Here is a 14755-nt window from a genome sequence, read left to right on the forward strand (position 1 = left end):
CAGACCGCATCAAAAAAAATTTGAAGAGAAAGGTGATAACACTTAAGAGGATACATCTGGCTTACGGCGTTCCATTAGGTCATTTGTTCACAACATATTTGATACGGTTGTTTAAGAGGAGCGCTTGTAAGAATAAAAAATAAATTACTTTGTCATACTTTTGAGAACAAAAATTTATTACTAAAAATTATCGAAACATATTTAATACTGATACACGAAGCTTTAATTATAAAGTTTATTCGTATCCGGTATGGTCTAGTGGCTAGGATACCTGGCTCTCACCCAGGAGGCTCGGGTCCGATTCCCGGTACCGGAAAGAACTTTTTCTGTAATATTTCACAAATTACAAATTAATTTATTATTTGAAGTATAAAATTATCTCATCTAACTTAATTCGAAACAATAACATTGGAACTATGTTGAAAAACAAAATGAACCATCAATTATAATGACGAACTGTGTATAACAGCAGTTTTATATAACAATACAGTTGTTTATTTAGAAAGTATATCGGCCTGATCTGTGTTGTTTTAATGATAATGATGAAAATTATAAGAAGTCTTTGATGATATTCATTTCCTTTAATGATTTATTATCCATATATGGTATTTTATATCCGAACACTTATATTACTTGTGCATTTCATGAGAATATTGCTCGACGAGCCCAAATACACTACAATCGAATTCAATTCACCTTTGAAGGATTCCTTGAGATTTTGCGAAGGTTTTTTTTTCTTTTATTCCTTTATAAAGTTCTAAGAACAATTCATTTTAAAACTTTGCTACGATGTCACTCAAACATCCTTATTGGATAATACGCTTTTTAACACGTTTTTATTTAACACTCTTTAAATTTATTATGTGGCGAATCTGAGACAATATATGAGAGTCTGATCCTATTTGAAACTTATGACTTATGACTTAGACATATCTATAGCAATGACCGTCTTACGGCTGAAATATTAACGATATGGTAGTTTATTGCAAAACCATATTCGTATTAAACAAACGCAAGTACTTAACAAACTCCGAATATAAATTTTGAGATATAAACTTATACCCGTCTTTCTATCAACCATAAAGGATATCACATGTGAGTCCTACAAGTTAAACTCGTGGTTTCACAAGCTAGTAGTCGGTGAGGTAACAATATAGTTGTAGTTAATGTTTTGTCAAATAAATGTGGACGGCATACTCACTGTTTACATTTAGTTCATACATTAACGTATAAAAATTTTATCTGATTTACTTTCTGGTTCTCTGGCTTTTGTGAGGATAAAGGCTAGAAACAAGTGATATTGAAATTAATAATAGAAAATTTTTAAACATTTTTTTAAATTGGGAGTAATTATGTACTCCTTAATGACGTGTATTAATATCTACACTTAATTAACTAAATGTATATATATAATATCATAACGAAGATTTTATCCCGGTGTTCAAAAAAAATACCTTTAAATTTGACAATTTCGTATTATGACTTAAAAGTAGAACTTTTGTTCTAAAAAAATTGTACAGCTTTTATAAATGCAGATCTGTAAAAACTAATCGCTTTAAAACACCAAAAGCTTGCCTTATCATGCTTTCTTAAAATGTTTAACAAAAATCTGCTGATTAGTAAAAGTGGATTAATAGCATTCACTAGTCGGTGGATGAAATTCAAAACGTGCCTACGAAGCGGAGGAGGAGAATAAAAATATTTGGTTTTACGAATATAATACCGAGGAACGTGTCTTTTCAAAACTCAAAGCGTCTTTCATTCGAGTAAGCATTTACATGCACTTTATAATCGTCAATTATTTTAGGATTACAAGTAGCTGCCTACGATCGGCTCCGAATGCTGATCTGCTGGGAAGAGCCGGCCAGAAACTCAACAGTTGTGGTTTTTAAATAAAACTTAAGATTATTTAATGTATACATTATGATTTCGACCACGTAAATATGTTAACAAACAAATTTCCTTTAATTCGATCAATTAAAAACTCTTGAATGCTGTAATAAGATTCATTGAAAGACATACTTTTAATTTTTGATTAAAAATTTATAGAACGCAGGTCTAAGATATCTTGCGGAACTTTATTATATATGCGTGCACTCTGACCCTTGTAGGATTTGTCAACTTTTTAAAGACGAAATTTATATGTCACGAGTTTTTTTCTTCTAGTATTTATGAAGCACCTGTCACTATTCTTTATGTAATAGTTTAAATTTTGGCGGACAAACACTGCAATTGATTATGTTTAGGAAAACAACTATCAGCACACCAATTTCTTTACAAACATCTCTCTGGGCAAATTTAATCTTTAAGGTTAAAATAATCCCCACAGCTCTTCTTTGTAAAAATTCATAATTAATTTGTGTTGTAGGATGTGTGTTTTACTGAAGTTTTTTATTTAAAGATTATGCCTGACAATTTGTTGAGTCAGTCATTTCTAACACTTAATTGTTAATAAGTAAACTTTAATTTTAGCTTTTACATTAGGAAGTTTAAACTCAAAGGTTTTAGTTTTCATAGCATATAAGATCGATGATCGATAGATAAATACAATACACAATATTGGCGAAGTTATTTACGTAGAACTATGTTGGGGCTGACGTTTGTTACCAGTGATGACTTACGGCAGTGATATGTGGTCTCCCAACAAGCTATGGAGAATGATATGTTAGAGGTATCTCTTCAAGATCGAATTAGAAATAAAAGAGATCCGTAGATGAATGTAAGGAACCGACGGAGACCAGAAGATTGACTAGCTGAAGTAGCAGTGGGCAGGCTACATAGCGCGCAGAATACATGTCCGCTGACACATTAAGGTACTGGAGTAGAGATCACAGACTGACAAAAACATCGCAGTACGTCCATAGACAAAGTGAAAAGACAAACTTATTCAGGTCATCGGAAAACGTTGGCTGAGGGCCTATCCCAAATGGTCCTTGAGGAAAACTATGGCAGAGGCCTATTTCCAGCTGTGGACGTCCTATGCCTGTAATAATGATGATGAAGAGGTGTCATTAATATAGTATTACTTTTAATGTTAACTAATGTACTTTAAACCTGTGAAAAAAAAGTAAAAATATGTATTGGATATAAACGCAAGGATGAACTTGCCTATTTTTGTCTAGTGGAAAAAAGTACAATGATAGTACAATGCAGTATGTAGTAGTATATATCCAAAGTATACACAGACCGACATGATGCTACTAGTGCCGTCGGTGCTTTAACTCTGCCGTCAACCTCACTAACCCTCTTTAGATTTAATTGTGTTTGTTTGTAAACAGGGCGATGTTCTTGAAATCTTTTATATTTATTTTATATATATATTTTTAACCGTTAAGGTTTCTGTCTCGCTGTGTACATTTTACATTAATAAATTAAACAGGCTAATAACTACTGACAGTACAGTCTGCAGGAACAGATAGTTATTGATTTCAATACGTAGCTTTATGGATTTAGAAAATAGTTTTGCTCGCTGTCAACTAAATAAGTCATCATATCTAATACTATCTAGAAAGTACAAGATCAATATAACGTGGTGTACCTAAAAAGAAACTCGATGTCATTAAAACTATTGCCGAAACCCGGGATCGAACCAGGGACCTTTAGATCTTCAGTCTAACGCTCTCCCAACTGAGCTATTTCGGCTTGTATCAAGTAAACTTAATAAGTTATTGTATTGAGAGATGTCAGTATGGAATTAAAAAGTTAATGTAACGTGATAACCTAAAAAGAAACTATTTCACTAATAATTTTATCGATACCCAGGATCGAAACAGAAGCTTTTGGTTAAATAACTAATTATGACTGGAGACGTCTTTTGAGACTTTAATTCATACACTAATCAAACCTTGCTATGTTTTAGGTCATAATTGCGCGTTATCATTTAAAACACTTATGTGCAAACATAAACGTTTATTTGACAGACTTTATGTAATATAAATTAACAAAATTAAATACCACCAATTTGTAATTTATTATTACATAAAACATTGATTTTGTGTAACTCGATGCTGTTGTTTCTTATGATTCTTATAAAGCGTTATAAAACGACTGGTGGAATACTTTTTTTTACTATAGCACATTAAAAAGCCTGTCAAAACTTCAAAAATGAAAAGCGAATTTGAATCTATAACCGACTAAAATGAGTTTCATTATTTTTATTTCTTATTTATCTTTAAAACGTTAATCTTTCTGTTGTTACTGGTACAATTTAACTTCGTAAATCTTCTTTTAACATATCACGTACGATGATGCTGATGAGCTTTATAGCGTTGAGAGTGTAGCTCATTTTCTGTCAATTAATATATGGTCCTTTATCAAAAATCAATGGTTTCAGAATTAATAAACAAAGTTAAGAAAAAAGTCAGAAAAAACGTTATAAAAATTAGGACTACTGAATTCTAAAATTAATTATTATTTACTATCTCCCCTGAAAATTTCTACTGTCTAAAGTTATTGGCCTGTCGCATTTCAACAATAAAATTATGTAACTTATTTCAAAGTGTTTATTTTATAGAGAATAATTGGAAAAAGCAGTAAAAGCTTTAAACCTTTTTACTGACAAATGAGCTATACATACATCTCTTTAAAGGTTTTACATCCATTATAAATTATACTGTATGTAAAACTTTTTTGTTTAGATTACATCCATTTTATGTTAGTATTTATCAAGTTTTTTTTTAAAAAAATTAATTTTTTGGTTGCAAATTTTGAACATTGACTTACTTTCGACAGATTTCAAGAATCTCTTTTATTTACGACCTATAATGGCGTCTTGATGGCTGGAGCAAACACAATCGATACTAACGCGTCCGTCCGATCACGGACCTCAGGGCAGAACGAAGGCATCTCCAGCGCAATAATTTTATGTCATAAATTCATGTAATCAGTGAGCAATCGACACTCTTAATCGGTTATCGAGCAACGGTCGCCTCTGTAAATCATTTCATTGAATTACTGCACTTAACTTCAACAGAACTACTGTGTATAGATTTGCAGCTGTCACACTTGACCCTATCTTATTGCCCAGTTTGCTAACTCACAAGTCCCGAACGACGACACACTGCAAGCAAAGAGAGAATAATCGTCTTGTTGACGATTAGTCTTCGAGTATCACCTAAAATTCAACACGACACGAGTTGACTAACGTCGCCACAACGAGTCACTTATACGATGCGTGACTGTCATATTATTCTTATGATATGTGATATTATTATGATATTATTCCCGAAGATATAAAGAACACTATGTGACTTCGCGTCCAAGTTCTTTTTCACATCCAGGTTACTTGTATATAATGAAAACACTTGAGTTTTTCTTTATTAACTTATATTACTTATACGAATGCCAAAACTCAGTCGTTGAACTTAAAAAAAAATCAATAAATTATTTTTATAATTTTAAATAATAAATGCAGAAGAAGGCAGAGCATCTTATTGTTGTGGGTATTTATAAACAAAAAGATCCTACACATTTCGTCCTTTCCTGTTATACAAAAGTAACACTAAGTCTTCATTATTTTCTGTAATGAAAGGTAATAAGTTCGCCTAAGTCGGCACTACTGCAGACTAGATTGTAGTAAACTTTATTCCGTCAAAGTCCGTTTCACTCTAATGCAATTAGATTAACTGAATCACTCCGAATTACTCGCTTTATCTTTACCAGATATCATTGTGAGGGTGAATTGGGACTCGAGTGAAACTTATGTAGAACATTAGGACAGTAAAACACTAAGTTATATAAATGTTACAGATTGTAGCAACTTAATTAGGCTAATTTATTTATATCAAATGTTTCCCCATCTGAGAATTATTTTACTAATTTCATTATTTTTAAAAAAATAATAATTTCTAATGCTTTTTATGTGCATATGGAAAAAATGACGTCGATAACATTAATCATTGAATTTTCAATATTCAACGTTGATTCGAATGAAGCGCAAGTGTAGTCGTTGAATGTCACGGCTTTGATTTCCAATTGAAATGGCTAATCGTGTTTTGATATATTCCCATGATGGAAAACTTAAAAATTAATTACATAACAAATTACTAGATACATATAGAAACCACGTTTTTTTTTACTTTTTATGTTTCGAATACATAGCTTTTTTTTAAATCTATTAATAAGTAATTTAATTTAATATGTTAGAGTATTAGATTATAATATAGTATTTTAGATTATAAAACTTTCTGGGCGATAATTAAAACTTTAAAATTATTAAAACATTTAATTTATATATATTAAGGGCACAAAACTGACATCTTCTGGCGTTTTAAGGTTCTGGAGCGTAGACCACGGACCGGCAAGCACAATGCAGGACGTGCTCGCCGGTGAATAGACGACTTGATTATACCAACTTCCAACGAGGCATATGTCCATCACCGGATCCTCTACGGTTAAAATGATGACAATGGTAATGAAGTCTCTAATAGGGTTAGGTAATCCATCATCTATCCAAAAATGTGACGAATAATGACTTTTTTTATAAATACAACACGTTGCTGTTTTGCATTAACGTATATAATGCAATAGAAACTATAGATTCTTATCTTCCTATCAATCTAAATCCAAATCTAGTTTAACTTATGTATACACAAATTACGAGTTAAAAGTTGTTAATGTGTGAGAGGAAGATTAATGTTCATTAATGAGATGATTTTATCTCTCGCACCACTTTATATCTCCGTCGATCCCCCTTGAGTTTCAATAAAGACAAACGCTTAATGAAGTCGACGCAATGAACTTAACACGCGCGGAGGATTTTCATCTCGTTACATAAAGATTCTTAATGCAGCGGCACTTGTAAATATATAATCCGTTACTTTGGAGCAAATGCCGCGCACTGTAATAGGACACTTTCTTTTTATCACTTCTGTGTTATGCTCTTAGCTTCCGTAATCAGCACTCGACTCGTAATTGTATTCGCAACATTTATTTGTAGATATTAAAACAATTTTAGTTCACACTGTAAGTGTCAACAATTTACTTTGTAAAAAATTATTTCATTGTAGTGCTTTACTATCATCCCCATAATTTTAGCCGTAGGAAATCGACTGCTGGACTTAGGCCTCCCCATAGATTTTAAATAGGCCCGGTTGTAAGTGACCGATATCCAGCGTCGTCCGACGGCCGTAACATAATTGTCTATTCACCGTGTGGATGGAAATCCATGGTGTCCACCCTAAACCTTAAGGTACCAGTAGAGATCTTTTCTACGCGCTATGTGCAACTTTCCAATCCGCCGGGCTAAATATATCAGTCACTTTCGTTCGTCTATGATCTATCTTCTCATCACTTTTTCGAATTCGTAAAGAAATCCCGAGCAATATCCTCTCCATGTCTCGATGAGATGAGCTTGCCGATGAAGCTCGATGCTATATGGTACATATTAAATATATTTTATTTTACTTTGTTAGACGCACGACTCGATTATGATTAACAGCATTTTGTTTGCATGGGATTATTTTCATTCCACAACAATATTATACTCGATTTGATAAAAATATGGCGCACTCATCTGCGTCATAGAAATAAACACAGTATATATTTTTACTATTCATTTAATACACGAACACACATATTTCAACAGTAACACTAGTACCAACACAAACATCAACACACAAAGAATCAGCGAGGTAAACCGCACGGCAAGGTAGTCTCACTAAGCGAGTAGTTGCGGCGGCCACCGAACATCGTGTATGTAACTAGTAACTAGGGTCAACTGCAACGGCGCGCGCGCTTTTCAGTCCGGCGTGCTTTGCGGCACATTGCATACGTAACAAAAATTAATTTCCAAATTAGTCGAATTCATTGGAAAGACACAACATTTAAAGTATTTAATATATTACCTATTTAAAGTCATTGCTTCGTGTAGGGGCGAGAAATGACTTTAAAAATTTAAAATATACCGCGTTTGCTTTTAAAATTTATATCTGAATCTTCTTTTTTTTAGGAGAGATAACTATATTTTGACTTTTGCGCGTGCAAAGATAAGTTATGTCTTTGTAATATATAACTGCACCGACTAAAACACACACGATATTATTTCGAGGCAAGCCTTTGGTAAAGCTTTCATAAGTGCGTAATTCTGCCCTATGTATTCGCCGCCCACAGAGACGTCTCAAAGAAAAAAATCTGGGCTAACTGCTCAAAGCGTATCCTTACATATTTCTTTGTAATTATTTTTGATCACATGACCTGTCAGATGTTGTTAGTCCAATACTTAAATTTTAATAATCCTGATACATATAGATACAGAAGCACCCATAAAATAATTGTATTCCCTGTTAGTGTTTATAATTGTAACACGGTTGAAATCTTAGTTAATCAATGAACACAATACTAAGCAAACATTGGGTACGGTTCTTGGACCTTCACAAGCGGCTGAACAATTAACAAATACCACAGACAAAGCATCGGGCTAACTTAAAACGAAACGAGCGCAGCCCAAGGAGTATTGGTTGTAACAAACAGAGTTAATTAATTGTGGCCTGCACACCTGTGTGGAAGCTGGATGCTTATAAACATTGCCACATATAAGAGCAAGAACACAAACGGGTGTATGTGTATTAATCATTAAATCACAAAATATTATAATTATGTAGTCTTTAAATATTAATCGTTACATTATATAAAGTTGATAAAGAAAAACATCAAAAACTAAAATACTAGACACAGGCCTTGTCCTAAGTTGCACTTACAAGTACATGGTCTCCACTCCAGAACCTTAAGCTAGAACCACTGCCACTTCGCGAATCCACCGGGCTATGTCGGTTACATTCGTCCGTCTACGGATCTTTTCGTTTCTCGTTCGATCTCATAAATAAAAACCGGGCATTACCTTCTTCATGGCTCGCTGAGCAAATGTGAGTTTGTCAAAAAGGTCTTAAGTGAGAGAAAAAATATTACGATTGATCTTATTAATAATAAATTAAAAACAAATAAATACAACTTGGTTGGATAAAGCCTTATAATATGTGGTCATATAAAACGCCATCACTCGGTTGAGTCGTTAATTAATAAAGAATAATCAACGAAGATCCTACAAATATGAAAGTTATTGTCACAGTATAATTAAACTAAGCTGAAAGAAAATGATGTCCTTTTTTCTAGTGGTATTAATTTTTAACTTTATTTTATTCATATGGAGTGAATGGTTATAGGTGCAAAAGCATTAAGGAAACTCATTGGGAATGTATACGTGAGGCTTATATTCAGTAGTGGACGCTACTACTGAATATAAGCCTCACCTCCTACAGCTATGAAGATGATAATTTATATAACAATGCCAAAACATTAATACGCTTAAATAGAAAATAATAGGCTGGCTAATTAACGTCGCTCGAACTAATAAAAACGATTCGTTATAGATAGGGATTACATAAAAATTTTACGTATTTCAGAAAATCTGCGGTGACCTTGAGACATGTTGAAGGTTTCATTTACCTTATCAATGTCAAGCTGATGTCGAATATAACATTCCAGACGGTAACTAAAACATTGGCTCGATGTGAATATAGATAATATGTCCTCACTAATTTTCTTCACCTTTATAAAGCAGCCTATCCTTATTCAGTTGACACTTGGCGTCTTCGAGTTTAATCGAATCGGTTCCAAGTTTACAGTTTACATAACCTTGTTTACTTTAGGATAATTAACGCTTTGTTTCATATTTTGACAGGAATCAGTAACAGTCAAACATTGTTTACGAAGACCATTAGCCCAATTAGTGTTGGTTAAGTTTCTATGGTTCATAAATAGATCGGATCTGAATTTTTGCTTATTGATAGGGACAAGTAAGATAATTCTTACAGAACGATTGGTGATAAGAGTAAAATTTTTAAAACGGTGAATGTTTAGCTTATTTGCTGACAAGTAAATGTATGGTAATGACCCCATGCGGTTTCAGAAATAATAAATAACGAAATGATAACACAGTAAGAAAAAGCGTTATCAATATTGTAATTACTGCATATTAAAATAAATTATCGGTTACCATCGGCCTCTCCAGATTTTGTACAGCCAGAAGTTATTGACCAGTTGCATAATATTAAGGTAGAATCGCCGTGATGATAACAATTATTATAAAATGTAAATAAAGATTAATTTTAAGTAATAATTTCTCTAATTAGTATTATATTTTATTAAAAACTAGATGACGACAAAAACATAAAATAAAACATTAGGAAACCGACAGGAAATAAGACATGAATTAACACCTAGTTATTTTAAATAAGTGGTAATCAAGGGGATAAAATAAAATAAAAACGTAAATAATATTAAATATTCGAAATGTCATACTAATTTTGCAACCTGTGAAGGTAGGTTGTGGGTCCAGAAAGTCAACAATTAATTTCACATCTCATGACCAACCAACAACTGTTGGCCTTCCCGAGGAGAGCTAGACATCCCTAAATATTCGAAAGACGATTACCGTATTTGCTTATGGAGAAAAACTTATTTCTAAATTGCTTTAAAACCTTTTTAACACACTAGTCTAAAAAGTTATTTCAACCCAATTCACCCTTCGAAACCGGCTATGTCTAATATCGAGTGTTATGTTAATTAGTTTTATTGTAATTATTATGTTCATCATCGTCATGCCAGCCGAGAGATACGCAATGATAGAAAAATGAATAGTTTTGCGCTTGCCGCATATAGGACATCCCATGACCTTAATTATGTCGTTGGTGGCTTATGGTCGCCCCTCGAGAACCTTTTGACCCCAACGGCCGATGCACGAGCGATGTGCCGCGCTCACCGCCACTTCCAACGAGCAATTGTTTGAGCTACATCCGTGACAAAGTTCTTCTGCAGAAATATTATTACATATTAAGTAACTCAATTAATACATTATAAAGTGCAATTAGGGCGAAAAAAAAATTCCTGCACATAACATTGCAATAAATTGCTTATGATTAAGCCCTATACCATAATTAGCTAGTTCGAGGTAATTTCTCTCAGCTCTCTATTAGTGGATTATGATATCGCTCGGGCTTCGTTATCTTAATTAATATGAGTTCCTTCAATATTACCCACAATCATCTCTACTAAGTGTACTTTGTCTACGAAAGATTAATGATACCGAATGACGGAACAATATCGAAAATAACTGCTTAGTAACTAAACGATTTTTATCTAATACTTTCGAAAAGGGGTCTGTAGTGTTCACGTGAAAATTTTTCGTATGACTTGGCCACTACGGCAACAATACTTTTAAATGACATTATTCTTGCGAGTTCGAATTCAAATTCGAACGCTGATATAAATTTGCATGCCGTCAATGATGTAGTTGCTATTAATATGTTCGCACCTACATTATAAATATACAATATTGTAAACATCCTCTGTATAAATGTATTATACGTAACCGCACTCTCATCCTACCATTTTCTTCCCCATCGAAGAGGTAACGAATATGTGCCCAGCTGATAATTCACCTTCGCCCGCATAGCGCTTACAGATTCATAGATTAGGCAACAATCTCAGAGTTATGTAAGTCACAGTTAAAGTCAAAATAGCTTCATTATATAAAATCGTAAAAATCATTTATAATAAAGCTTAATTAAGCTTATTATAATAATATGACAATATTAATAAAGCTCGCTTACTTATGTTTAAGCAAGCCACCACCTTATGAGAAGAACTAACAATAAACTCAGTAGGCTTTGTGACTTACGTTATGATTGTTTTAATAAAAATATTTTTATACATGAAAATTAGAACAATTTATTTCCCAACATCTTCATCCCGAACATATTATTGAATAGAGTACCTAGTAACCTTTGTAGAGCCAGTGCTTAAAAAATTTATTTAATTTATTATACTAAGAGATCAATTTACCTACAGCGAATGACACACTTTATATTATTTTTCTCTTTTCTAGCACGATACACAAACATACGATAATATCAATTCGATGAAGAGTTTCAAAAATTTTTATTCGAAATTGGATGGAGAATTACTTAAATTCCATTAGGCCCCAGACTCAATATGTGTGTAATTCCGTTCTAACAATTCAGTTCTTTTTATGACCCCATTTCATTTTAAATATTACAGATATATTTTACATGAACGCCAAAATAAAAAAAAACAATGAATATTAAAAATTATAATTAAAAATTCCAAATTTAAGCGTAGTGAATATTTTTTTGTAACCGTATTTATGGCCAGTTCAATTACACACAATTAAATACGATCGACTGCACAGTTCGGAAGTAATAACAACACGTATTTAGTTTTTTGTAAAAATTTGTGTCAAAGCAAGGCTCTTTTGTTATATTTTTGTTTATCTATAGTTTAAAACGTGTAATTCGTCCATAATAATTATTTTTCTTCTTCTTTTCACCTGATAGATGCTTATTGTAAGGAACAGGCCTACTCTAAAGATCGCGCCCATCACCGATCAACAGCTTCCTGCGATCTTAACTATGTCATCGATCCACCTGACGCCCAAGAGCAAGAAGGTCGCCATGATCCATCACCACATAGCCTAGATATATACCCATGAAAAATAGGCGCAAGAGAGAAGAAAACGAAGAAGAGAACTTCAACATGATGACCTACAGAACAAAGACCACCAAACATCACCCGGGTGTAGGAAGAAACAGTGTACCCGAGTTACACAGATGCGTGACATAACATTCCGGTAGTACACGAAAACGGGCAGGAGTAGCGGTATTAAAAATTTAAATTAAGCTGTAACAGCCCCTCAAGGCCTGCAACGTCGGCATCCAACAGAAATTAGAGAGTAAAGGGCTCACCCACGCTGCGTCTACCGGCTCGTCGCATTGCCATTTCCGCTCATAGACGCCCACTGCAAAGAATAGTCCTCCCCCAAAGATATCTATTATGGTGGGAATATACCATAATCGCAAAGCTTAGCAGACGGGTTGGCGATCGCAGTGTGGTATTATTGTACGCAGAAGACACTGCTGTCCATCTGCTGTAAAATTGCTTGTGAGCAGTACCAATCCTACATGATAAATGCACAAACTGTGAATTATATTTAAGACTGTATGCCGGGAATCTAACCCGCGACGCAAGTCCCATTCCTCTACCGCGGAGCTATAACGCTCGTGGCATAGTTATTCATTTTTACTTTTACCTTTGCTTTAATCACTGTATATTGCCCAAAATAAATGATTAATTGAATTAAATTAAAGATAGGATTAATTTATATACGCCTTAGTTAAATACCGACACACAAGTCAACTGCCAACCCTAAATATTCTAACGAATTAAAAAAAGATCATTTGACGAGGTGACCCTTCAAAGTTGTTTAATGCTCTCTTTATCTATCTAAGAAGTATTAATTTAAAACATTCATGTCAAGTTGTCTGGTTGGAGTTCATAATTATAAAAATGTTGTAAACAACAATTTTAAACCAATAATAATATTTCTTTCCTCGAAGCAACGAAAATATCACTACATTTTTCACATAAAACATAGAGCATGAGCCTTTTAAAATAAAACAAGTTTGTATTCCCAGAATTAACTCAGAGGCTCACCGCCGTGAATGTATTAGATTTTTTTTATATTTTTAAGAATGTTTCCGGCCGCCTTTTGTAATAGACAGCTGAGATCCAATTGACTTATATCATATCGCTAATGACCCCGTTAACGTTGAAATATTAGAATATTTATTTTAATAATGAGGTTAACTTATTTTTTAAAACTTTACTTCGCACTGTATATATATATATATATATATATATATACAGTTCAGGAATCGGAAACTTTGGTTATAAAATCTAAATTCATAATACCTTGTGACGTAACGTTAGATATATATGTATTAGAAATAGCCTTAGTAGTGTTTTTAGAATGCAATGCAGCAACCCTGACGTTACTAACATTATTTTGGTCACTATAACACACTCCAAATACGACACAGTATTGGACAATAGTGAGCCAACAGTGAAACAACGATTTTAAATATATAATGATAATATTAGTTTTTGTGCCTAATCTGTGGCTTTTACTTTTGGTTTTTATTTTTGGTATTGGTTCGTTTATGAGAATTAAAAACTTTTATTATTAAAAATGTTAACAAGCTGTTCAAACAGATTTTGCATTGTCCAAAGTTATAGACTAACGAAAAATCAATAAATAAAATGTATTTCACAGTGATCCATTTTGTTGTTGGTTTTGCTATTTTAATGTCTGAGCACTTTATACAGGATAGTCGGAAAAATGTGCAGAAGCTTTAAATTGTTTTGCTGATAAATAACCCACATATTCGCTCATTTAATGCTTTTACACCTTAACAACAAATAAATATTTAGAGGATCCAAAACAACAGTAGTAATTACAATGTTTTTATTGAAATGTATTCAAATTGCACATGAGTTTGTAAACATTCAAATAAAAACAAGCTGTTATTCCGCGGTTTTGCACGCTTCACCAAAACGATTAACGAAACATTCTAGAATGACTTTTATACATTTATACATTCTAGAATGATTTATATAGACTTTTATATCAGGAATGGTCAATAAACGACTATCGGACGAGCTCTAGAGTCGATGTACACGCCAGCATTCGCTCGTTAGTCGTAACTGTTCCGTACTTTGCATGTTAATGCTGTTTTTGTTGCTCGTTCCCGAACGCCATTTTCTTCATGTGCGACAGATCTATTTTAATTTTTTTGAAACAGGAAATCGGCTGTGTATTGAAAGCAAATGACCTCTTCCATATATGCATATGTTTATTCTACCTTTGCCCGGCGTTGGTGGCAGAATTGTTACGCTAATTTTA

At 33.1% G+C, this 14755-nt stretch overlaps 2 non-coding genes across 2 annotated transcripts; one reads left to right on the forward strand and one right to left on the reverse strand.

Annotated features, from left to right (window-relative positions):
- The first annotated feature begins 244 nt into the window (after positions 1 to 244).
- Positions 245 to 316, forward strand: TRNAE-CUC (transfer RNA glutamic acid (anticodon CUC)). Its single transcript has one exon. It is a non-coding gene; the product is annotated as a tRNA-Glu (tRNA).
- A 3253-nt stretch (positions 317 to 3569) lies between these two features.
- Positions 3570 to 3642, reverse strand: TRNAF-GAA (transfer RNA phenylalanine (anticodon GAA)). The gene has a single exon. It is a non-coding gene; the product is annotated as a tRNA-Phe (tRNA).
- Between the last annotated feature and the right edge of the window lie 11113 nt (positions 3643 to 14755).

This window comes from Battus philenor, unplaced genomic scaffold (genome assembly GCF_028537555.1).
Source record: "Battus philenor isolate CCGP_79_NKW_IND1 unplaced genomic scaffold, ilBatPhil1.0.hap1 SCAF_25, whole genome shotgun sequence".
In the NCBI taxonomy this organism is placed as follows: Eukaryota; Metazoa; Arthropoda; class Insecta; order Lepidoptera; family Papilionidae; genus Battus; species Battus philenor.